We start from the raw sequence: 26,813 nt of genomic DNA, 5'->3' as shown, positions 1-26,813 counted from the left end.
TATGTGTCTTAAGCATGTGTTACTCAAACTGCAAAGGGGGCTGACCACCCATGTGTTGCTGGATTTGGTGAAAAGTCTCCATTAGTCCCAAGAGGACCATTGATGACCTTATAGACAAGCTGGCTGTTTGTTTCTGGGTGCACCCCTTGTCTTTTTAGGCTAAATCCCATCAATTAAGCTTATCCTCTCAAAGCATCCCTCCTACCACATCTTTATTAAAAAAAACTGTACTAGGTGATGGAGGTGTGGCTCATGATCATCGAAGGGGAAAGATACTCCAAGAATAGGCACCGTAGGTCTAGGGACTATGCCAATTTGGTGTCTCCAGTCCAGATAGAAGAAGACATCATTGACAGATACAAGAGATGAGGAAGATGCCCAAAGAGGGCTGGTAAGCAGCGGGCAGGTGAAGGGATCCATTTTTTGACTGGATTTCTAATAAAGTTGGAATCCAGAGTAGATACACCAGCCTAAAGTATGAAAGAAAGCCCTACAGACAATATAGGTTATGAGCATTTGTCAAGGTCTCCTATAGGATGGCTGCAAACAACAAAGCCTCTTGCAAGTCAATGAAAGAAACTCTCTTTAGGGAAAAAAATTAGGGAAATGCAAAAAGGAAAGAATGCTTGTTAAAAGTCACAGACTCTTGAGTGTCAGTCAGCAGGGTAAGTCGGTGATTGGTTTCCAAGAACAAGACTTAGTTCCCTTAGAATTTAATAAAACTCCTTAAATGTTTTATTGTAGCGCAAAAACCAGGAACGAGGCCACAGGCCTCCAGGAACGTTCTGCAAAGTTAGAACAGGCTGAGACTAAGGATCTGTAGTTTTGGGAAGCAGGCTTTATTTGCTATGGCCATAGGGCTCAGTGAGTAACCTCTGAAAGTCTGAGCCCCGAAAAAAAGGCAACCTTAGCTTTTATAGACTCTTTGACATGTTAAAGACAAGGTAAACAATTGGCTGATTTAAGTTGAGAATGGCCCAAAGCTGAACCATTAAGGGAGGGGTCCCCACCCCAGAGTGTCTTATCTTGCCTACTTGCAGCTTCACCAGTTCCTGAAGGCTAGGGGAGGGGGTTTCTATCCCAGGAATGTGTCTTATCTCGCTTGACTGCAGTTTTACCCATTCCTGAAGGTCAGGAGAGGGGGTTTGAGGATTTTCCACAGAGAGCACAGCTGAACTAGAAAGAGGGGAAGGCCTGCCTGCTACATTATCAGAAAAAGATTTAGAAATTGGAACACTAATTTCTCCCCAGAAGATGTTGCAGTTTATGTCATATAGAAGCATTTTTCCCATAACTCATGTTGGACAATTTATCTTTTATAGTTGTCAGAGTGGTTAAAGGTAATGGCCATAGAATTCACTTGACGAAGTTAAGAATTGAAAACACTATAGCAGAGTGGCTCTGAGCATGGGGTTTGCAGTCAGACAGACCTGGGTATTCAACTGAGACCTCAGTTTATTCATGTTTAAAAGGAAGTTGATAATAACTTACATCTTGGGTGGGGTATGTTCATAAATACTACTTCATGTTTGTGATTTTTTTTCTGAAATTTTACAATGAACATTAATCACTTTTATAATCATCATAACACAAATAATTATTATAAATTTCAAATACATCATCATGACACAAATAATTATAATAAATTTCTACCTACCTGGCCCTTTAAGAGTCCTAAGACAACTTTAAACATTTTAGAAAACATTTGGATACCCAAATCTTGGGAAATGTTATTGAAACACTGAGCACCACACATTAGGAGGGTCAGGCAAAGTCTTTTAAATGAAATATGATTTAGAGAGCAAAGTTCTCACACCCATACCCACCCCACCACTCACTGTCTCCTCCTTATAGTCTATTGCAGAGTATCCACTTAAAATAGGATCCTACAAAATATTTCTGATGCTTTCTTGTTCAGAGGCATTGGATCCTCTTTCTTTCTTTTAAGTAGGCCATTAGCAACTTAAAGAGGCCCTATGCCGAACATCAAATACCCAGATTGACTCAAGTTTATATGTCACTTAAGGAAACAACCTTCATCCCCCTTGTCCACCTTCAACCTTGTGCCCAGGACTGTGGCAGCCCTGAGGCTTGGTGGCCTGCTTGCTCAGCAGTGGAGTCCTGCCCAGGATGAAAGACAACAGGAATCCCCCTGGCATTGTCCACCATTCTGGGAGCCCCTGGGCAGCCATGGCAGAGGCATGTGCCCAACCTCCCCACAACCATTTGGGGCCTCTGCAAAAGCCAATTTCCATATTTTAAGTGGGTGAGTTACAGAAGCATTTAATGGGAAAGTAAACATTGCATTCATCAACTCTAAGTTAAATGCTTTTCTGTTTCATTGTCATTAATTCACTTAATTCGCCTATCTCAAGACTCATCACACTTGATTGTAATTCCTTCTTTAATCATCTGATGCTCCTAACAGACTGAGACTGAGCTGGGGGCTCCGGAGGGTACTGTGCCTACCTTACTTAGTGCTGTGCTTCAGGCAGCTCGGAGTCTGACAAGCAAACGGACCGCACACAGGTGATCAATTAAACATTTGAAAGTGACTGATTATATGAAATTGTGGAAGACAAAATACACTAGACATTAAGGAGATGATTTTATTCAGGGTAATACCGTATGAAAAATATTCATTTTGTCAAGGAATGGGAAGGCGGCCTGGGCTTTTATAGAGGCAGGCAAACAGGAGTTACCTGCAGGTCTTAATGGGCTTCTTGAGGAACGATGGAGTCGGGTCCTACATGGGAATATGCCAGGGCAGGCTGGTGTCTTGCGGTCAGCCACCTCAGAACATGAGCGAGTGGGAAGTTTATGCAAAGTTCCTTTTATCTGGAAAAAGAGATCTCAAAGTTTAACATTGTCAAAATAAAGTATTTAAAGCATGTAGCACAGAGACAAGATCATTTAGTTAGCACTGATAAGTGGCAGCAATTGCTGTGGTTTAGAGGAAACTGAACAGCATAGGGCGACCTCCCTTGGACACCATCACTAGGAGTTTCCTTGACAGCAGCTACTCCCACCTGTGTCTCAATCCTTGGCTGCTCTTCCCTCTAGGCTGCCCACCAGGCTTCTGCTAACATAAAATAAAAAGGCCCTCACTTGTCTGTTCCTGGCACATCGTGGCCTACTTCTCAGGTCATGGCCGTGGGAGGTTTCTCCAGGACCCAATATAGTGCCCAACATCCCCACACAGTAGGGACTCCACAAGTACATGAATTAACAGGATGCAGGGCCAACAGCCTAGGCTTTAGAGTATCCAGCGTCATGCTTGTGATAATAATCTCCTTCATTTTCTCTCGAAAATGAACACATTTATGGGTCTCTTGGGTGCAGAAGATATAGGGTTATGGTATTAGACAAGAATTTGCCCTGACTCTGGGATCCTTTTCCTGCATCGTAATTCAGAAACATCTTTTCAAATTTTGGTATATTTTTTCTATTCTAAATGGATTCCCATGCACAATTCCACACTGAAATCCATCCATCATTTTCCTAGCCATTAGCACCACCTCCTGAGTTTTCTCTGCAGTTGGTACTCATCAGCTTAGCTTTTTCCCAGTAGTTCAGTTAGCCACAGCCTTTGCATTCTCACTGGGTGAGTCTATCTCTGGATCATTTTAAAAGGCATTAAATAAGATTGACCCAACCCCAATCCCTGAGGAGCCCTGTTCGGTTTTCCCTTTTTCTTACAAACAAATGTGCATTTACATCCACCCATTTTGTTTCCTGTCTCAGCCAGTTCTTAATCTAGAACAGAATGCCCTCACCAGCCCTATGCTGGCATTTCTCATTAGGTGTACTTTGGAGTCTCAAAAAGCACAAAATGCCACTGGAGGAACAGAAGCAATTCACAGTATGTTGATGTGACACTAGCCTGCTAACTGTGCCATTTAAGAATCATTTAAATCAAAGGTTAAATGCTGCCCCCACAGACATTCAGGCACAACAGATGGCGAGCAGAACTGAGGTGCGATGCAATATTTGAAACCCAAATTTCATGATGCATTTTTAGTATTTCAAGTAATGCCATCCTTTAGTTTAGTAGAATGGCTTACAGAATCCTGACATGAAAATATGTCAGGATAAAAGTGCTGCTTACTTTGGAGGGAGACTGTGAACATTGTTTCATAGAAACCTAAAAGGGCTCTCTGTGACCTTAATTCTTAATACACATGAAATGAATTTACTCTATTTTTCTCAATTTGCACCTGTGCTAATTTTGGCATTTATTAACTCTTCAGTAATTACTAAGTACATACAACCTACTCCTCTACAGAACCTTTTCTGCCCCCCCTCCTCCACCCCATTGCATTTGGAACATCTCTCTCTCATTTAACTTCTCATACTTGAATGCAGTTATCTGGTACATAGTTGATATCTACACATATCTGATGAATGAATGAATGAACAAAAACAACCCACAAAACACCTTTCCCATCCCAAATGTAATTGCTCCACTTGGGGCCATGACATAGGAACATGACTTGTGGAAACCTGGCAAACATTCAATTATTTCACTCCTGAAGTGTGGAAAAAGCACAAACCTAGGCAAAATGCAAATTAGCACATGAACAAGCAAGTTTTGAACCATGTTTGTCTGTTCCATGACATGTCTTCCTTGCCACAGATGGCAATGCCTAAGGTAGTGTTTTATCCGACAAAAGTAGTGGATTCTTTTGCCCATTGCACTCAAATGAAAAATTCCTCAGACGATGAGATTTCAAAGAGAGAAAAAGTTTATTAGACACCTAGCAGATCAGATGGCTTATTGGCCCAAAATCCGTTTCCCTGAACTGCAGAAATTCTGATAGTTTCATTAGAGAAAAAGATGGGCAGAGTTTAGGATAATGAGCACAGTGGCCCCAGATGATATAATAATTAGAGGTGATTTAATTATTGAGCATACCCAGATTGATTACATGCTTAGTCACAGAGAGTACATAAGAAAATAATGGCCTTCATAAGACATGGTTTTTAGTATTATAATGGTGTATGGGTGACTCGTAGGTTAAAGTCTAAGCTCGTGTGCATTTCAGGTGGGCCCACTGTGGTTAGATCCAGTCTCAGTTATCAAAGATAATTTTGGACTTGGGATGGGTTAGTTTTGGACTGACCCAAGACCCTTCACTAATAAACATTAGGGTCTGTCTTTACTGATTATAAGACTCTAAAGTTGAAAACTGGATAACTGGGTACAAATGAAGGTTAGTCACTAGGTTTTTACAATCACAGGGGCAGAAAAAATCCCACTCCATACCCCTCATCTAGCTCTAAGGTAGCCCAGGCTTTAAAAAAACTTATTACTTTTTTCCCTTCCATCCCCTTCCAAACCCAAATAAAAATCTCCATTTTTCAGGGCATTTTAAAATCCATTTGCATCCTATCATTTAATAAATATTTATTGCGTATCTACTACATGCCAGTCCATGGGAAATATTAATTAATCAAACAGGTAAAGATACTTGGTCTCAGGGAGCTGCCATGGGGAATGGGGATTGACAATAAATGATAAACATCATAATTTGTGTAATACGTAGAAGACTATAAATTCTCTGGGAAAAAAAAGTAAGGGAGGTGGGGTTTAGGACAAGAAAGCCATTTGCAGTATTAAATATGGCAGTGAGTGTAAACTCTTGAGAAAGCCAGTTTTGAGTAAAGACAGAAATCAGGTGATGGATTAGACCAAGTGAACCCCTTGAGGGCAAAGAGCTGTAAGGTATGCATAAAAGGCAAAGACCCATGGCCTGCACATGCCTGGTATTAGAGAACTAGCAGGAGGTCAGTATGGCTGCAAAAAGACGGGAGGAATAGAAAGGAACAGGGTCAGAGAGAGAAAGGAGGTGGTGGGCAAGGACGGGGGAGGGGTCTTCATCAGCCCTTTGGCTTTTACTTTTGGTGGAATTTTGATTTTGAATAGGCAAATGGCTTGGTTTAACTTACATTTTAGAATGATCACTGTGATTACTACATGCAGAAAACTTGGAGGGGGTTGTGAGTCAGTGGCTAAAGGGAGACGCACAGAGAGAAGTCAGGAGACTGTGGCCTCCTAATCCAGGCAAGAGATGACTATGACTTGGCAGCAGTGAAGGTAGTGGGAAGTGGCCAGATTCTAGATACTGGCTGAAGGCAGAGCCACCCGAAGTCCCTAAAGGACTTCCTCTGATTTGTGAGAAAAAGAGAAGAGTCAAGGAACACTTCAGGAATGGGGAAGACTGTAGAGGAGCATTTTTGGGGGTTAGGTGGAATCAGAAGTTGATCTTTGAATATGTGTATCTGAGAAGGTTATTAGACTTTCAAGTGGATAAAAGAGAAAAGCCTCCAAGGAGGGGAGGGTAAGATGGTGGGAGGGTGGAGGGAGGAAGGGAAGGAGGGGGAGGGAGAGCAGAATGAATCTGGGTTTGAAAGACTCCTTTGGAGCTAGGAGTTGAGAGAAGGTGAGAAGGAGCAGCTTCTGCACATGAGGAATATTTTGAGAGGGGCAAAAACAGGGAGATGTATTTTGGAAGTCTGCTATACCTTTGGTATATTTTGTTCCTACCAACTCTTCACTAGACTGAGTAAATCTTGATTTTTTAAAAAAAGTTATCCCTTTATTGTTAATATGTGTTTCCTTAAATTCACATACTGCATACTATGGAAGAAAGAAAGAGGATGACTTTCTTTTATTCAGGTTATAGGTGTATATTTTATTTAAAAGAAATCCTGAGTACTATCTTCTGTGGTCTTTAATTGACATGAGAATTCTTCAGCACAGACCACCTACAAATTCTGATTTACCCTCCGGAAGTGGAGTGGCCCATGGCCCCAAGAGAACCCCTCTCTCCACAAGTGGTAAGGAATGTTTGCACTAGGCTGACGCAGAAGTCACCCTCCAGAAATGGCTCCTACAGCTTTCTTTATCAACACCAGATAGTAATAATTAGCATGATGAACAATCATGCTAAACATGATAAACAGATTTACATTAGTGAATTTAATGGTTTTCCAAATATGTGGCTTGGCTAAAAGTATAAAGGCACTTGCACAATAAGGTAAAAGAAAACTAACAAATACTATGGTTTACATCTTTTGGAATGTATTCTGGGCATGATTCCAGAACAGAGCAGCTACTCATTTAGAAGATTCAGCCTATCTGTAGCCAACTATAAAGTTAGCTGAATCTAATGGACCTTTTATATGAGGTAGTCAAAGGACTTAAAAGATCAGATCTGATCATCTGAGAGCCTGCTTGCTACTATATGTTAGCACGTGCGGCAGGACTAGGTCTGACTCTTGCTTCCATTATAAACTGGCAGGAAGCTGTGACCAGTTCTATTACCCTCACTAGCTTCCAATCTTTAAGATTATGCTATTTACCAAAAAGAACCTAATGGTGTGTGGAGCAAGTTAGTTTAGATCATTTCCTTAACACCTTGACCTCAGTGATGATGCAGCTTGAGGTTCTCAAAGAACTCTTCAGTTTCAATATTCCACATTTCTACAATTTGCAGATAAGATCTCTACCACCACCCCAAATCTGGGTTCGTTGCTCTGCATGGCTTAATGCACAGACACACTGGATGGGCTGTGGAGAAAAAGGAGGGCACGTAAACTTGCCAAATCTGCCTCTCCACAATGATATTTCATTTGGCTTTTATACACCTTAGAGATAAAGAAAGAAAATCATCTTGGGTAACACGTAACAGGAGTCTGAAAAAGTTCATTACTTCTTATCTACTTTCTTTAGCATTTACATCTTCTGTGATACCTGGGCATGGGACCTCCAAGTTTGAGGCAATAGATGAAAGCCTATTGATATCTGGGTACAGACTTTACATATTGCTCTTCTGTTCGATAGAGCTCAAATTCACAGTTTGTTTGATGTTTTAGGGTAGCATTTAAAATGCTAACAGTACAAATTTACCTAAAATAGCAACTCTCCCCCCCACACCTGGAAGCAGTTATATGAAGTCCTCCATGTCTTTGAACCTTTATTTTGGTCAAAATCAAAACAGCATCCCTATTTCCAAAGATGCTATTAGTGACGGTTTATTGAAACCAACAAGCACTGGAACTCTGTACTGGAATTGCTCAAACCACTGCAACGTTAAGGCCTCTGAGACAGTAGGTTAGGCCTGTCACCTCCCTGTCCAAGGGCGCCTCTCCTCCTAGTCCTGGCAGCTGAGGGGAGGTCAAGTGTTTAATGAATGAAGCTCTTTCTCTCTTTTTCTCCTTCCATATCTGGTTGGAAGGTCTTACACTAGTGTCTTCTCCTGCTCTTTCTTTGCACGGTCCTTTCTATTATAGCAGATGTTCTATCACTGCAGGAGAAAAAAGCTGGAGACCCGGATATGGAAATAGGGTTTTTAACTCTTTGGCACCTGGCACTGACAAGTCAAGTTTCCTACATGAACTCCTGGTTACATTTCCATGGAAACATGAAGCAATTTGGGTAAGCAGTGACAGCATCAACCAACACTCCTCTACAAAACAAGCTATCTCTCATTTAAGTCAGAGTCCTAAATTCAACTCAAACCAGTATCTCATTGAGCATCTGCCATGTGCCAAACACTGTGCTGCAAGTACACAGTTGTATAAAATAGACACAGTCCTTGTCCTTATGAAACTCCCTGTCTAGCAGACTGAAGAGGGTCAGAAAAGAAAGATCCAAGGTGCAATCAGAGCACAAACCAAGAAATCAAGCAGATTTAACTTTGTTTCAAAAGCAGTAAATGGAAAATTTGAAAGATGAATAGAAGCAATAGCTAGATAGGTAAGTTTATAACTAAGAAAATTGTATATGTTACAGGTATATATTTAATTTTTTTTTTACTAATAGGGGTGAATGATAGAAAACATTTGAAGACCACTGCCACATAGTTATTGATTCCTAAGCTTTGCTTTAGTTTAAATCACTTGAGATGCTTATTAGAAATAGAGACTTCAAGTCTTAGTAATTAGGTTTGGTAGATTTGGGATGATAAATATAATCCAGTGGGTCCAACATGGAGGCTCCCATACTATGCCCATAGGGGCAAAACCAAAACCTAAGCTAGTTCCTATTTCTTATAAATGCCCTACTTGCCCAGAAAACCAAATTTAGATATAGCCAATCAGTCCAGCTAACATCCCATTCCTACGCAACCACCGGCTCCCTCTTTGTAAGACTCTCCTAAGTAAAATGGAAACTTAATGTTGGCCAATCAGAACATTCCTTTACTTCTGCATTTGCCCTATATGAGCTTCCCTTTTCCACCCCCATGGTGGAACTCTCTTCTACTTTATAATGGGATGCTGCATGATTCATTAATCTCTCAGTAAAGTTGTGAGATCCTAAACTGCATGGAAAGCTTTTCGTGTATCAGGGATAAGGTCTAGGAAACTACTTAATGAACCCTCCAAGCGATTTTGATGAGGCATGCTCTGTGGATCAGTTCTAAAAAGGCAGATTTTTTTCATTCTGTTACCAGTTCAAAGAAAGTCTTTGTTTGGAGCTAGTCAACACTTCAATTTAGGGTAGTGGGAGTTTTGTTTGATTGTTTCTATGTTTTTGTGGCATTTAATTTTTGTTTTTTGAGTATTCAAAGCAGCCAAGAGATTGCTCCAATTTCTCAGTTTCTCCAATAATAGAAGAGCACTTCTTTGTGACTTTGAAGATGCACTCCTAGCAGCCAAACTCTTATCTGGGCTTCTTTACCCCTGGGCCAGCCTATATATCCAGAGTTCATTGAAGCTGTCTCGTCCTCGACTTTCTGTCTTGGCTCTTACCAAAAGGGTAACCACTTGTTCCATTTGGCTCAGGACAGGGAGATTTAACCAGAGGTTAGGCTTTTCAGTAATAAAACTGAGAAAGTCCCAGAGCAATGAGGATGAGTTTGTCACTCTAGCAAGAAACTTGGCCTTCAACAAACAACTGGGCATTTGAAGTGCAAGAAACTTACTTCCTAGGAGGGTTGGTTATTGAGCCCAAGCACGTCAAAGACTCCTTTGTTTTCATCCATCTAACTTCCACCCATACCCCTGGAAAGAGGAATGAGAACAAGCTTATTAACTAGAATTTGAAACTCTCTTGTCAATTTTATCTGCTAGCTGCCTGCAGAATATTGGAAACCATGATTCGCATGTTGTTTAGAAGGGGAGAATAATTAATAAACCAGTGTCCATGTCAATCCAATTAGACGGTGTTCCTCAGGCTCCAGATGATAGAAGTAATATGTCCTGAGACCTATGACATGAGGGTTATAGCTGAGCAATGTGATAAGCCTCCTCTAACAAGATGTTGTGTTTCTGATAATCTTTGTTAAAACAAGAATTGGAAGGGAAGGTTGCATGAAACCTCTGTTCCTCCAAGAAAAGTCCAGTTCCTTGGACCTCATTTTTGCTAGATTGCCTGGTGAGGAATTGTTATTTCTTATTCTCAGAAGAAGAAATGAGCCAATATTTATTGAGAACTACCTTTGTGTTAGGGCCTGTCATAGCTAATGCAAAATAACTCATTTCTCCCTTGATGCTCAAAACAACGCTAGGAAGAATGAATTTTTCAATTCCATTTTACAAATGAGGAAGTTTGTGCACAGTGAATTAGGTAACACAGTCAAGATTACACAGCTAGAAGTTATGGGGCAGAGATCTAACCAGAAGAAATGGTCCACACTCTCTGAGTGCTTCCTCTCTAGCCTGATATACTTTACTTCTCCCCATGGGGTCCCTGCACCTTCGCATGTTTAGTTTAATGAACATGGGGGAGAAGAGAGGGAAGTTTGTTTTTAACCCGAGATCTCAGCAATGGGAGCTCTGAGGATCTCTTACTTCCTCTGTACAGCACAGGATACCTGGATTCTTAGACAACTGGACAGCATCCAGGCACTCTCGAGAGAAGCAGCCTATTTTGATACTGGGTGGTTCCTGACTCTGGCAGGCAATTAATACTGCCTCTCACCCCATGATGATCCCCCTATTCAGTCTCAATCTCCCTCCTAGCAGTCCCACTGGCCTGTTATCTGGTTTAGCTGTTGGATGTTTCCAGGAGATTCTAAAGAAGTTCTTCTGCATCAGAGGCTATTCTCTTAGATACCCTACACACATACACATACACATTGCCCAACATTATGTTCCTCTTCTTTACAATGGATTAAGAAACGACAGTGTTTGAATGTATATTGACTGATATATGGAGAAGGAGGTGGTCTACCTATAGTTCATAAGTCCTACGTGGCATACCAGGGTCACAGAGCTTACTCAGGAATTTTGTGCAACCCCACAAGACACCACATCCAGTTTTCCTTGGCTTTTCCATACAGCTAACCTTTGTCTACTAAATTCTAAACTTAGGGTTCATTTGCATTTTGCCTAAGGAGCTCATCTTTCCTCCTCCAACCAACTAGATATCGACCAGAAGACATGGAAGAAGTCCTGATGTCCATTTCATATCTTCTATATCCCCCTTCCCCATAGAGCACTATGGCTTAATGAAAATGGGATTTTAGGAAATATTCTGTTATTATTCCCAGGTTTGTAGGAAAATTAAACTTTTATTATGACTGTCATTAAAAAATAATTAAAGCAGAAACTATTGATTATACTTTTAGGATGGATTGTACAGACTGTGACTAAAACTATTTAAAAGTAAACAGAAAAATGCTAGTAGTGGAAAGGATGTGGAGAGGGAGAGATACATCTGTTTACTGTGAGTAGGGAAATAGAATGATGCAGCCCCTCTGGAAGGCAGTGTGATGGCATATTTAGAAGGCTAAGTATAGGGTTGCTATATGATCCTGTAACCTCATTATTAGGTATATACTTGGAAGAACTGAAAGCAGGGGCATGAATAGGCATTTGCACCATGTGTTTATGGGAGCATTATTCATGATTGCCAATGGATGGAGGCACCCTAAGGGTACACGGATGGATGAATAGAAGGGCGAACTCCAGTATATACACATGATGGAATATTGTGAGGCTGCAGAACGGATTGAAATCATGAGGCACGCAACCAGGTGAATGAACCTTGAGGATATTATGGTGAGTGAAATGAGCCAGAAATGAAAGAACAAATATTGTATGGTCTCACTAATATAAACTAATCAAAATAAGGAAACTCTGAGAGTTGAATTTGAGGAGATAGAAAAGTGGGTAGGAAATGGACAATTGATCATTACGGAGTACAGAATGTTCAGTAAGGCTCATTGTAAAGGTTCCTAGATGTAAGCTCTCACAGCAGTCACATTTATTCCTGAGTTTTAACTGTGTTATTTCTAAATTCTGAGATGCTGTGCTCTTTGTGTATAGCCTGGTAGTTCCCTGTAACTTTAGGAATCTGTGTGATTCCTGGGACTCAGGATTAATGTTCTTCAACTATGAAAGTCAGCATCACTCCATACAGCAACTGCTAAAGAAGCTGAAAAGTAGATCAGACTTCAACTCAAAATATGAATGAAGTGGAATAAGCTAGGACTACGGTAAATCAAAATACAGGATAAAGAATGATATTGTCTGTATTTTAAAACTCCAACTTCTGTGTAAGACCAAAGGAAGAGATATTTATTTTGTCCAAAATCTAAACCTTCTGTAGCACACTATCTAATTTAACCTCTTTGGTTAGTGTATTTAAACAACCTAATTACATGGAAATAAAATAGGGAATGATATCTTGTTACTTTGTATAAGTTAATGTAATACCTTGATACATTTCTGAGTATCTGCGGCAAAGAAAAAAAAGTAATTGCAAAGTCCCCTTGAGGGAATGGAAAAAAAAAAAAAGGGGTGCTACTAAATTTCCCCACCAGGGAAATTCCTGATATTCTCTTAAGCATTAGGAATGCCCAATTTAATAAGCCAGGGCCTCAATTTCAAGGCTTGCCTATATGAAACATTTATGAGATTAAAAAATTAAGCCTATTTGTAATTATGTCAAAGAGTCACTTCCAAAGAACTTCTTTTATTGCTCAGATGTGGCCTCTCTCTTTAAGCCACCTCTGCAAATGAACTCACTACCTTCTGTCTGTACTTGGGACATGAATCCAGGATGTTTAAGTCTTTCTAGCAATATGGGATATGACCTTCAGGGATGAGCCTGGCCCTGATTGAGAATGCCTTCTTAACCAAAAGGGGGAAGAGAAATGAAATGAAAATATAGTTTCAGTGGCTAATAGATTTCTATTAGAGTCAAGAGGTCATTCTGAAGGTTATTCTTATGCAAGCTTCAGCCAGATATTATGAATTGCTGCAGTGTGCCATGCCCCAACCAATAGTATTCCTGAAAACCCTAAAGAATATCCTGGGCTCTGTCTAAGACTTTATAAATGTTTTACTTAGTAAGTTTATTTTTTTCAGGAACTTAAGGCCTCCAGATTGTTCCTATGCCAGACAATCCCTGAAACCCAGAAGTCCCAGTCTCCCCAAGAACATCAACCAGGTTCATTCCTCAACCCCATAAAGTCAACACACATTTCTAGGATGAAGAAGCTAAAATGATCATTGCCAAATATCCCTAAAGATTGAAGGAATGAGCAAATGAAAGAGAAGAAGTGTAACTGAAAATTTAGGGTTTAACCAATGATTATAACTTCTGACTTGTTATATAGTTATTTCTTTTTAGTTTCTAGTGTATCAGAATAGCCAGAAGGAAATACCTGAAATGTTGAACTGTAATCAAATAGCCTTCATCTTTGACAATGATTATATAACTACATAACTTTTATCATGTGACCATGTAATTATAAAAACTGTGTGACTGTGTGGTAGTTAGAGTCAGTTGTCAACTTGGCCAGGTGAAGGTACCTAGTTCTGTTGCTGTGGACATGAGTCAGTGGTATGTGAACCTCATCTGTTGCTGATTTACATCTGCAGTCGGCTAGGAGGCATGCTTGCTGCAATGAATGATGCTTAATTTAATTGGATGGTGCTTAAATGAGAGAGCACAACATAGCACAGCCCAAGCAGCTCAGCATACCTCATCTCAGCACAAGCAGCTCAGCCCAGGCCTTTGGAGATACAGAAAGAAATCACCCCAGGAAAAGTTGTCTGAACCCAGAGGCCTGGAGAGAAGGCCAGCAGAGATCATCCTGAGCCTTCCCACGTAAGAAAGAATCTCAAATGAAAGTTAGCTGCCTTTCCTCTGAAGAACTAACAAATAAAATCCCCTTTTATTAAAAGCCAATCTGTCTCTGGTGTGTTGAATTCTGGCAGCTAGCAAACTAAAGCAGACTATTACTCCCTTTATCCAGCATATGGGTAGATGAGTCATAAAATGAGACATAAAATGAGACATGAAAGAAAAAAAAGGTTGGGAATATGGGGAAAAAAGTATTCTTATGTAAACTATGGACAATAGTTATAGTACCACTTTAATAATCTTTCATCAATTATAACAAATGTAACTACTGTTAAAAAATAGAATTACAAAAAAAGTGTTAACATCAATTGTAACAAATTTTCCACACCAATGCAAGTGTTGGTTGTGGAGTGGTATATGGGAATCCTGCATTTTATGCATAACTGTTCTGAAGTGCCACAACTTCCCAAATAAAAACATTAAAAGAAAAAAATAATTAAAATGTATGTACAAACCCTTTATTCAAAAAGTTTCTTTTCTGATCAGTTAGATCTTGGGCTTTGCAAACAGGTGGATAGCAGAATGTCCAGATTTTTATACTTCAAGGGGCATGGAGAATTAAAGCAGGGAAAATCATTACCTGGAAAAATGGACAGATTGAGAACAAGTATTTTGGATCTTTCCCTTTATGGATAGCATATTCTCTATGATGACATATTGAGATTGAAGCCTAGATGTTAAGCCTAATGTGAATCTTAACTCACATCATTCAAATTTCCTAAAAGCAACCCTGCCCTTATCCTCCAAATCCAGGGGAAAATTGCACCACATTGCATTTGCTATAAATTATCTGCTGCTCTTTTAACTTTGCATGTATTTTTATTCAAGCTGTTGTCAACTCAAGATGCCCCAAAGAATATTTGACCCACAGCTGCTGCTTGACCTACATTGTCTCTTTGACAATAGTGGCTTATTTCAGATAGCATCTGATTCAGAGCAAAGCCCCACTTCTTTGAATCAGTACAAATTAGTTACAACAAGCCTATTCCTATAATGTCTATTCTAAGACCCTAATCCCTGGGTTTCCCATGATGTTTGTTCTCCCTCATTACAAGTCAGTAAACCCAATTCTGTTTGGCTAAGAATGGGTTCCAGGTGGCTTTTGTCTGGAGAGCACTGACAGGATGAATGAGAAAATGGGTTTCAGGACCATTTTGCCCCTCAGTTACACTAAATCTGTGAATAAATCACTTCCCTTCTCTGGGCTTCATTTCTCACTGGAAAAAAAAAAAAGAATAGCAGATGTGTCTTAAAAAACAGTCATAAATAATCTATATACCAGTAAATGATTCATGTTAATTTTATAAATACTTGAACTTTTCTTTGACCAGTAAAGAAATATTCCTTCTTAGCAATGATGAAAGTAATTTAAACCGATCTGTAGAATTCAGTCCAGTCTAGTAAGTTTTTATGTTATTTCAGGTTGAAAATGTAATCTTCTTAGATAACATCATCATTATCTGTCACCATGCAGTCCTGTGTTCTCTACCTAACTGGCCTGACCCCTTAACATGGATCTGTAAACTTCAGGGAGACTCACACTTGACTACATATTCACAAGTCTGGAGGCTTGGAGATCACTGATACAGGTAATTCATCGGATTCTTGGGTATTCCTCTGCTAGCATTCTCCCACTCAGCTAAGTGTCATGGAGATCCTACAGAGACGATCCTGCTTCCTCTCCACCATCCCCGTGAACCGCTCGGGCTTGTCCTACTGACAGCACAGGACTCACACAGAGAACAAGGTGTCAAGATAGTTTCTCTGCTTCCCACAAATTTACTGGCTCACTCAGAGCCGATAGGAAAACTGAGTGCCCCTATAATGCAATGCAGTGAGACACAGCTGTACCCTTCTCTCTCTCCTTTGCTCTCTTGGCTGCAAGGCCAGTCCTGCAAGGTCAGCTTATATGGGGTTCCAGATAAGAAGCAACATCTGCCCATATCTCCAAATTGACTCCAAACTTCAAGGGAGAATCTCATGGACCCCCTGCCCAGTCCAGCCATTCTCTTTCCCCAAAGAAGAGAGAGAAGGGAGAAGAGACAAAACCTTTGAGTTAAGAATACGACCTCTGCCCACTCCAGAGGACCCCATTACTTCCTTTCAGCTCTCTTCTTTCAGTCTTCTCTGGCAGGGGAAATGTACAAACCAATTTTGGTTTCCTCAATCATCTTTGCTTCCTGCTTCCAACATGGGATGTTCTCTGAAGTACTGCAGGTACTGTTTCACACAACATTTTTGAAAAACCACAAATATCTCCCTCTGCTAAAGAATCTTATAGCACAAGATGAGCTCTGAGATGTCCTTAAATGACACCGCTCAGTGCCTGAGTTTCTTGTCAGAGCCAGAGACTCACAGTGATTGATCCAAATTCTACTATGAGTCAGAGCTGAGTGTCCTTGTGAGAGCAGTGCGAGTGTGAGTATCTGGTTGTGAGTGTGAGTATCTGGTTGTATGTGGAGGTGGGGGGTTGAATGTGTATGTGAATTGCAACAAACAGGCTGGAGGGATTTTCTCTGTCTTTTCTCCTTCCCTCGACCATGTGTGGAACAAGTCACACAGTGATTGGAGAAGCTCCCCCAACTTGCTGTTCTGTGACTCTCAGCTTAAGGACCTTTTCATCCTTCCATGCACTCAAGAAACAAGGTGGGAATAACAATAACATTGGGAAGGGAAGAGAGCGGGGTGTCTGCTTTTCTTTCCCTGATATAATTGAAAAACTGATTGGTATTCATCAAGAAAATTTGATAGGAAAGCTGTGGTTTAAAGGTAAGAGAAGTGGAACTGACAAGAAGCAGCTGGTCGTAGATGGCTGAGAGAAAGAGAGGAAGAAATTAATTAGAGCAGCATGAGAAAGTTTGGCCAAAATGCAGAGTAAAACCTGACTATGTGAATAATAACTAATTTTTCTATGAAAAAAACTTTCTCTATGGGTGAAAAATCATTGATGTGTGTAAAATTTTAGTTTCAATATTGCTCAATGAATGATTGTTTTCATTATGGAAAAATGGAGACCTAGATGACCAACAAGGTAGGGTGGGAGATAAACTAGAGTATATCCACATGATGAAACACTACACAGTCTTCCAAATTACTGGGGAAAATATTTCATAAAATCAAATGATGTTCACTATGTCTTGTTAAATGTAAAAGCAAGCCAAAAATCAGCATGTATTTTGCTTCTATTTTTGTTGAAGAGAAAATATATAGGCATATTAAAAGAGTTGAAAGAGTTTTAGCTCAATCATTCATTTTTTTTCTCAAACAGTAGGATTACCAATGATTTCCTTTATTTTAAAAAAATCCGTATATGTTTTTCAATTTCTAAAATCACCTCATATTATTTTGTAGTACATGTTGAAAAATAAAAAGTGTTTTTTAACAACTAGAATAGGATGAAAAATATCTGGCCTTGGAAAGGCATGGTAAAGGTTGACATCTTTTCAAATGTGCACCTGATGTCAGATAGTGTCGGGACCGTGAGCAGCAGGGAGACCAGGGCAAAGCAGCGGGCTCGGTCAGCTTGGCTGTAAGTCCAAGGGTGTCTAAGAAGGACTTTTGCTGACTTGTGTAAAATATTAAAGGAAGGAGAAAAAGACTTGGGAAAAGGAAAAGCAATGTGGGAGGTATGAAACAACCAGAGTGTAGAGAGGAATTGAGAAGTATGGCAGAAGAAGAAGAAAGCAGAAAAGGCAAGGATTCCAGCAGGGATGAATGTGGTAAAACTGGGCAACTGGCTCCATGTGTGGATGGGTGAAAATGAAAATGATGTCCAAATGATGTCTGCCTCTTAGACGGCAGACCTGGGAAGACAGCATACCTTAGGGGGAGGCTGGGACACAGGACTGGCTTTTTGGGAGAAGCAAATGTTATGTCTTGATCATCTACACTGGAAACAAAGGCAGGATTCCATCCTGTAATGAGGCAGAATGTGTTGAGCAAAGATGCACGTCAACACCCACACATACACACAATCAGACTTACCCCTGGACAAAACTGACATGTAGTTTCCATCTGACTTCATTACTAGCTGGAGGCATTTTTCAGCTTTTGCTATCCACAGTCAAGTAGCCATCCACATCATTCGCAAACTTTGACTAAATCACCAAATCATCTTTACAGAGCTCAAGAAAGCCACCAGGTCCACAGATAATATTCACAGACTTGATACAGAGTTGAGAAAACTGCAAGGCACAATGTGCTAATCTTTAAAACCACTTTGCCCATACATGATACTGGAATCTAGGGATAGGGGAGGGAGACATGCACAGTGAGCAGAAGCAGTTGTTGCACATTTGTTCCTCAAAACTGACTGATATATTCACTATAACCAAACATGTTCAAGAGGCCAACCAAAAAATGCATCATGTTGCTACTGTTGTCACCATACCATCAAAAGTAAAATGAGGAGCCTTGGAATCTGGTTGGCTGCCCTTTTACTTAAAAGCTGGGTTTATATTAATGTTCATTTTTATTCTAGGAATCAATTGCTTGCACTATCCAGCACGTGTCCTTTATTACCAAGGTTTGAGAGATGATTCAACTAGTTAGTCATTTAGCAATAGAAATCTGAAACAGATTGTATCTAGACTAGTTACCCTAAATTGTTAATGAGAAGCCTGGCTCCCCTTGAACATAATGATAACTGACCAAGTTGTCTCAGCTTCTCCTTAGCGTGACTAAACTTTAAGCAGCCTTCTCCTTACTATAGGCCCTGACTCCCTTCTCACCTGGCCCTTACCCTATTGTGGGACCTAAGGAGAGTCTAACTGTGGAAACCCTTATCTCCTTCCCCCCTGGCTCTTAAAAGATACAAATGGCTAAATCACAGCAAAAGAAAGCAGTGTGAACCAAATGGCCCTGATTGCAAACTCAGTAAATCACTCACCCATCCTGGTGATCAGCTTCCCTGAGATCCTGCAGGGTTTTTGCACTAGCCCACCCTTAGCCCTTAAAAACTCTGCAGGGTGGGACGCAGTGGCTCAGTGGCAGAGTCCTCACTTGCCATGCCGGGGACGCAGGTTCGATTCCTGGTGCCTGCCCACAGCAAAAAAAGAGCAAAAAGCAAAAACCCTGCAACCCTTTATTTCAGTGGAGTTGAGGTCATACTTGGTTGGCCTCTCTCCCTTATTGCCATAGCCTCGAATAAAATGATCTTTGCCTGTTAACATTGCCCAGTTCACTTTTTCTTTGATAATCTCACTCTTTTATTGAGAAGAATCCCAGAGTGTAAAAGGTAACAAAATGTGCTCAAAGCCACCCAGTTGATAAAAGGCTTCAATCCAGAGGTCTTAAACTCCACGGCCATTCACTTAATCACTCCGTAGTAAGACCTCTTCTATCTTAATTCGTCAATTATCTCAAATCCTTATCTTTGCTATATAGACACTGTTTAAATATGGCTAGGGTTTTTTTCTTTTTCTTTTGCTTTTCCAATTTTACTGCAGGCCTTTAAATGACTTCAATTTGAAAACAAAGTTGTTCATTCCTTTATTTAAACAGGCAAGAATTTGGTGCACAATGCATTCATTCAATTGTTAAATTCAAAGGGCATGATGTGATAAAAACCACAACTGTTCTGTAATTCTTACCAAAATATCTTGGGTTCAGAGCTAGATTTACAGCAAATTTAAGATATTTATGAGTATTATTTGTAGATCAACACTGCCATAAGCAGGTTATAAAACTTGTCAGTGCTACTGATTCTAATCCTAAATTTCTTAGAAAGATTAGTTCCATCAGACCTGCACTGCTATGTTTGGTAAAATACCAAGTTAAAAAACTTCTTTCATTCAGAAGAGAGATGGGGGTGCAATTATCTTTAAGCTTTTTTTTTGATATCTACCAAGGGAGAGAGCAGTCCTTTGAATAAAGGTCAAAGTATAGCTTTCCAGAGCTACCACTGAAAAGCTTCTATATAAATGGCACACCCAAGATGAGCATAAAAGAGAACTCTACTTGGGGTGGTTCAGGAAAGAAGGCTATATTAGGACCTGTGTTTTGCCAGGTATCTAGTATGTTATGGGTTTTAGTAGAAAGCAACCAAAATTAGCCAAAATAAAAGGGGAAATTTCTAAGAAACATATAGGAGAAATCTCATGGAAACCAATAGCAGACATATAACCAGGTCTGAGGAGCACACTGAAGATGGGGCAGGAAAGGCACTAGGATTAGCAATCTTTCTGCCTCATTTAATCTCATTTTAGCACAACCTTCATTCTTTTCTCTGCTTTCTTTCCTCCCCAATCCACATGGTAGAAAATATGGTCACCCAACAACTCTCAAGTTACATGTTAAAGGTCCTCTCCATGAACAGTTTCAATTCAAAATTCCTAATTGAGAAGGCTAATTTTTCTGCCATAAGTCAAGTTTCAATACTTTGTCCAATCAGCCAAAGCAGGAGGCCTAAGATCACATAGGAAAAAAGTTGCAGCCCTTATTCTGACTCTTTGGCAGGAAATAGAGGGATGGCCAATTCCTAGGGTAAGACATGGTTACTGGAGCCTCAGTTGGATGTACAACTCTAAAAAGATATTCTCTGACCCTGACCCTGTAGGCTTCTGTCCTTCAAGCTCCCATACAGTGCGAACAGTAAAATGGAGGGCATATATGCCATGGGCTGACCAGCCAGGTGAGAAATCTTCAGACTGTCCAGGTCAGAGGCTGCAGAAGTGAGACACCTACTTGCCCCTTCAGACCATTCTGCATGGAGAATGTTTGCACCTCTGTTTGAGCAACACAAAAGACTTGGTGGACTAAAGGATTAATACAATATTCTGAGTTAACAGAAAGGGCAGGACAAGAAGGAACAGAGTCCTAGCTGCCTGATGGAGTTTACTATGTGAGGTAGTCAAAGGTTGAGTAAGGTGCTTAACATTGCCCAGCTATAAAGTAGTAAAGCTGGGTTTCACACTCAGCTCTGTTTGATGGCAAAGCCCATATTCTCAATATCTCAATAGATTCTAGGTAGATAATGGAGACAGGACCAGGCTTTGATTTAAAGAAGGATAAGTCTTGTTTGTTTTAAATTTACTGTGAAATAAATGAAGTGGACAGTTAAGTGGACTTACACAAACATTGATACTGATATTTATGATGTGCCAGGGTCTGTGCTGGGTTACAGAGGGTGACTGAGACAGACGTGGCCCAGGCCCTCATGAAGTGGATAGATCTGTCTAGTAGGCAGCTGTGCAGTGGTTTTCAGAAAGGCCTTTGAAAAAACATATACTTAAAAAATACTGAAAGGGCACTTATCCATATTGTTATTACTGCTAAGCAGTAGGATTACAGGTGATTTCCTTTGTTCCTTCTTTCTGCTTAACAGTGTTTTCTCATTTTCTAATATGGAATGGACAATTCTTACGTAATTATAATTTTAAAAAGAATCCTCAGATTACCTAAAAATAGCTTCCCAATCTGTGCAAAAATGGAAAATGCACAAGCTAGGCATTAAACACTTCCATTATTAATTAGACGAAATATATAACACAAATATGCCTATGTAAAAGTAATAGGTTGATTCACATTCACGTTAATAGAAAGTCCTTTTCCAAGATACCTTCCCTGGGTACTGAACAATAGGTAGGAGTATAGCTATCCATGGAGGGGCCTTCTAATAGTTCATAAAACCACTGCTATTGAAGGAATTTCTTCCTTTTTTTTACTGCTACCTCCAAGATATCTATAGGCTATTTTTCTATAAGCATGGTCATGTGAACTAGTGAAGATTATCACACAGAGTAACTTGAGGAGAGCCCATCGGTTTGAAAAAGGCAGAAAAGCCAAGTGGGTGGGTGCTCCAATGGTCCAGAGACTATGGAGGATTCATCATCTCTAGGATTTGGAGGAGCAATTTGTACATTCACATGGGATTAGAGCTGAAACATCTTTGATAGCATCCAACCCAGCTTTTACATTGTCTAGTCAAGGAAACCAAGACGCAGGTAGATGAGGTATCTTGCCCCAGGTCACAAAACCTTCCAAATGAGTAAACTAGAAGGACTAAGACTACAATTCATGACTTTTTCTTCTTTCAACTACCCTAAGATTTCTCCTAAATGGAAATGTGTCAACATATACTTACCTGCCCAAAGTACTCCCTGAACACCCAAGCCCCCATATTCACATGGGATGCTCTCTTTTCCCTGGTGCACAATGTATCCCCTTTCTGATCTTATAGGCTGAAGAATTCATTCTCCTCAACATCAGCTTTTAAAGCAGTATAATTCCACATTTTCTGATTGACAGAAACATTTTTCTGAAAAGCAATACAATTAATGTATACCCTCAGAAACCAATTTAAATCTGCTTCTGCCAAATTAAACTTTCTGAATGAATTGACAGGTCAGATTAGGAAAATCACCAGTTAAAGTGACTTATGTTATTTTACTGATTTCTCAAAGGTGAACTTGCTGTGTCTCTTTCACAGAATTTTTTCTTTTGTTTTAATATCATTTTGGCTCACTGTCAATAAAAGTGAAGCATTTTACTTCCCAAATCATCATCTTAAATTGGTTCATGTTATGCTCCATTGGGTAGCATTTCCACTTTCTGAGACATCTAAGGAGTTTAAATGGTTTGCATCATTTTGCTTTATATTTTCATTTTCTTGAGAATTGAAGGAGAACTGAATTGGATAACCAATAACAGATTAAATATATATGGAATTTGCTCAAGTTTGCACATAGTACTTGGCATCTAATCTAGGTGACCCAAATAATTTATCAGTGAACATGAATATGTAAATAAACATGACTACACAGATAAGCAACTAATTTTCCCAAGAATTAAATTTGGAATTTGAATATTAATGAATTTATTCATTCAAAGAACATTCTTAGGAGCATTTGCAAATATGTACCTGATGACTTGAATCCATTGAGATGGCATGCCAGGCATTGTGAAATGATAAAAAAATTAGTACATGGGAAAAGGGAAACTTACCCAGATAATGCTCCTGAAAAAAAAAACACTAAATAGTCTTTTAAGTAGTAGAAAACTGACCAAATTTCCCTTTAGATTAATTCAAGTCATTTTGGCTCAGGCAAAAATTTGCAGTAATAACTTGCATTTTTAAGGCACTTTAAACTCTTTCAAATAGGTTTTTTTAAAAAAAAAAAGAAAGAAAAAAACTTTATTGCATTTCTACCCATTAAGCTTAGGTATTATAAAATTTAGGTCCAGCAAGACATTATTCCCGTCATATGACTACCAAATAACAGCCTGACATAGAATCCAAACTCTGAACTCAATATGAACATCTCTCCCCAGTCCTTCACTGCCCTCCTGGTGGAGTACTTCTTATCATCCAAAACCTCTCTCAGATGCCACCTCATCTGAGAAGACTTCCTTTAGGAAGTCTTGCTCTTTGTGTTTCCTAAACATTTTGTAATACATCAAATTTCCCTAGAAGGCCTTTCATAGGAGTTCCGGTTGAGACAAACTTCCTTTTACATACAAACTTCTAGGCATAGCTTAGGTTGTCGGCAAACTACAGACTGTGGGCCAAATCCAGCCTGCTGTGCTCAGACTGTTTCTGTAAGATCTGTGAGCTAAGAATAGTCCTTGTATTTTTTAGAGGTTGCCAATAATAATAATAATAATAAGGGAAAGAAGAGCAGCAGCAGACAGGAAGACTGTATGCTCTCTCACTTAGCCTAAGAATTTTATATCTGGCCCTTTACAGAAAACATTTTTTGATCCCTATTATGACATATGAAATCATCAACTACTGGGACCCTGCATATCTCTGGTCATCTCTTAACCTGATGCTCTGGACATATAGAAGTAATAGAATTTCTCAAATATGCCAGATTTTTCATACCTCTATATTCTTGTCATGCCTAATATTTGCATGTGTGTGTAGGTGTGTGTGTGGGGGGGCATCATTTAATTAATTAACTGTTGGTGTGACTAATTTCATTTTGCTATTTTCTATTATTCCGGTATAATTTACATGCAAATGAAATGCACTGATTAAAGCATACAGTTCAATAAATCCTGATAAAGGCATGTGTCCTACAACCCATATCCCTGTCAAGATACAGGACTTTTCCAATGCCTCAAGTGTAACTTCCCATTTAATCCTCATACCCCATGGACAGCTAAAAGACAACCAGTAGTCTGTGTTTCTATCACCACACATTAGTTTTGCCTGCTATAGAGCATCAAATAAGTTGAATTATACTGTATTTACTTTTTGGTGCCTGTTTTTTTTCACTCAGCATAAAATTTTTGAGATTTATCCCATGGTGTGCTGGAGGCAGCTTGTACCAGTTCACAAGAGCCAGTTGCTAAATTTTGATTTTAAAAAAGTGTTTTTTTTAAACTTAAAATTAAATAATGTTAAAAACAAATGTTGGGTGCACGGGTACTTCAGCGGTAGAATGTTCGCCTTTCATGCAAGAGACCTGGGTTTGATTCCCGGACCATCCACCCCCCCGCCCCCCCAAAGAAACAAACAAACAAAATAAAGGTAATACTCAAAATGCTTATTTCCTAATTATGTGTAATATATGTCACAAATAGATCTATGCTTACATTTATTTTATCTGTATGATGGTGTGCTAGCATGCATCTCTTCCAAACTTCATGCTCAGTGTCATCACATTCATAGCTTGATATAGATCATTATGGGAGTATTTACACCACGAAATCAGCAGGCATTGCAAATCAGAACATTTGTTGTTGTTGTTGGACAGCGAGATGTTAAGCATTTACTAGCACACTATTTGATTGAATTTTGTTGCAGCATGTATCAACAGCTTATTCCTTTTTATTTCTGAATAGTATTCTAGTATATGATTATATTATAATTTAATTATTGATGAATATTTACATTGTTTCCAGGTTTTTTTTTTAACCAGTATGAATAAAGCAGCTCTGAAAATTCTTATACCAGAATTTTTGTTGACGTGTGCTCCCATTTATTTTGGTAAATACCTAGAAGAATTTAGTTGAATGGTAGATGTAGGCTTGACTTTATAAGAAACTGCCACACTTTTTCCAAAGAGGCTGTACAATTTTACAATCCCACAAGCAATATATGAGAGCTCCAGTTGCTCCACATTCTCAACAAAATTACACTTTCTAACCACTGAGCTCATCCAGGGAGCAGAAGAGGATGAGGCAGGACTGAAGTTCTTTTACTGCAAGTACATCTTTTTGCCATAAGATTGTGAGTTTCTGGTTGGAATATTTGTTAGTTCTCTAGAGAAACAAAATCAACAGGAGATATCTGCAAATATGAGATTTATAAAAGTGTCTCACACACCATGGGAATGGAACTGTCCAAAATTCACAGTGCAGGCTGTGAAGCTGGCAACTGCGATGAAGGGTCTGGACAAACTCCACAGGATAGGCTGGCTGGCTGAAGAAGCAGTCAACGTCTCCTTCCTCAAAAGCCTTCAACTGATTGGATTATATCATTGCAGGAGATGTCCGTCAGATGATCACAGGTGTAATCAGCCACAGATGCAATGAACTTACTGATTGTTAGGTCGGGGGAATGGGGAAGGGCACTGCAACTGGAGCTGCAGAGGCTGTGTCGCCCCTCCCAACATGGCTTCTGGAAACACCCCTTCCAGACACGTGACTTCCGGACCTGATGAACCTCCCCTTCTGGACACCTGACTTCTGGAGACCCTCCGGTTCCGGACACCCGACTTCCAGAGAACCGCCCCTTCCGGAGGTCACCTGACCCCCTTGCTAAAAACCTGCACACTACATCACCCAGGCATTGGCTCACTTCCCTCCATCTTGGATTTGGTTAGCTCAGCCTGGGAGCACAGAAATAAACCCACTGGCTTTAAATTTCCCAGTCTACCTTCCTTCTTTCTCACCCTTTCGCCTCCTAAACCTTTCACTGATGATTTAATATACCAGCCATGAAATATCCTTGCAGCAGTGGTCAGGCCAGTGCTTGCCTGACCAGACAACTGCGCACAATCATTTGGCAAAATTGACATCAGAACCTAGCCATCACAGAATACAAGAAAGGATATGTTACCCATAATGGATCCCAATCTCTAGATATTTTGTAATTCAAGTTTCTCATCCGTATCTATGAAAAATGAGTTATTTTTATTCACCCATTACTCTGAATTGTGACATCTTATAAAATCTTTTCAGTGGCTTTTAGAGTCAGCTTATTGATTTTTTTTTCTATTTTTTTTTATTTTTTAGTTTTTATTAATTAACGGAAAAAAAGAAATTAACCCAACATTTAGAAATCATACCATTCTACATATGCAATCAGTAATTCTTAACATCATCACATAGATGCATGATCATCATTTCTTAGTACATTTGCATCAGTTTAGCAGAGCTAGCAACACAACAGAAAAAGATATAGAATGTTAATATAGAGAAAAAGAATAAAAGTAATAATAATAGTAAAAAAAAAAACAAAAGAAAAACCTATAGCTCAGATGCAGCTTCATTCAATGTTTTAACATGATTATTTACAATTGGGTATTATTGTGCTGTCCATTTTTGAGTTTTTGTATCTAGTCCTGTTGCACAGTCTGTATGCCTTCAGCTCCAATTACCCATTATCTTACCCTGTTTCTAACTCCTGCTGGACTCTGTTACCAATGACATATTCCAAGTTTATTCTCGAATGTCGGTTCACATCAGTGGGAACATACAGTATTTGCTTTTAGTTTTTGGCTAGATTCACTGAGCATAATGTTCTCTAGGTCCATCCATGTTA

This window comes from Tamandua tetradactyla, chromosome 13 (assembly GCF_023851605.1).
Source record: "Tamandua tetradactyla isolate mTamTet1 chromosome 13, mTamTet1.pri, whole genome shotgun sequence".
NCBI classification, from domain to species: domain Eukaryota; kingdom Metazoa; phylum Chordata; class Mammalia; order Pilosa; family Myrmecophagidae; genus Tamandua; species Tamandua tetradactyla.
Note: the sequence above shows the minus strand (reverse complement) of the source record.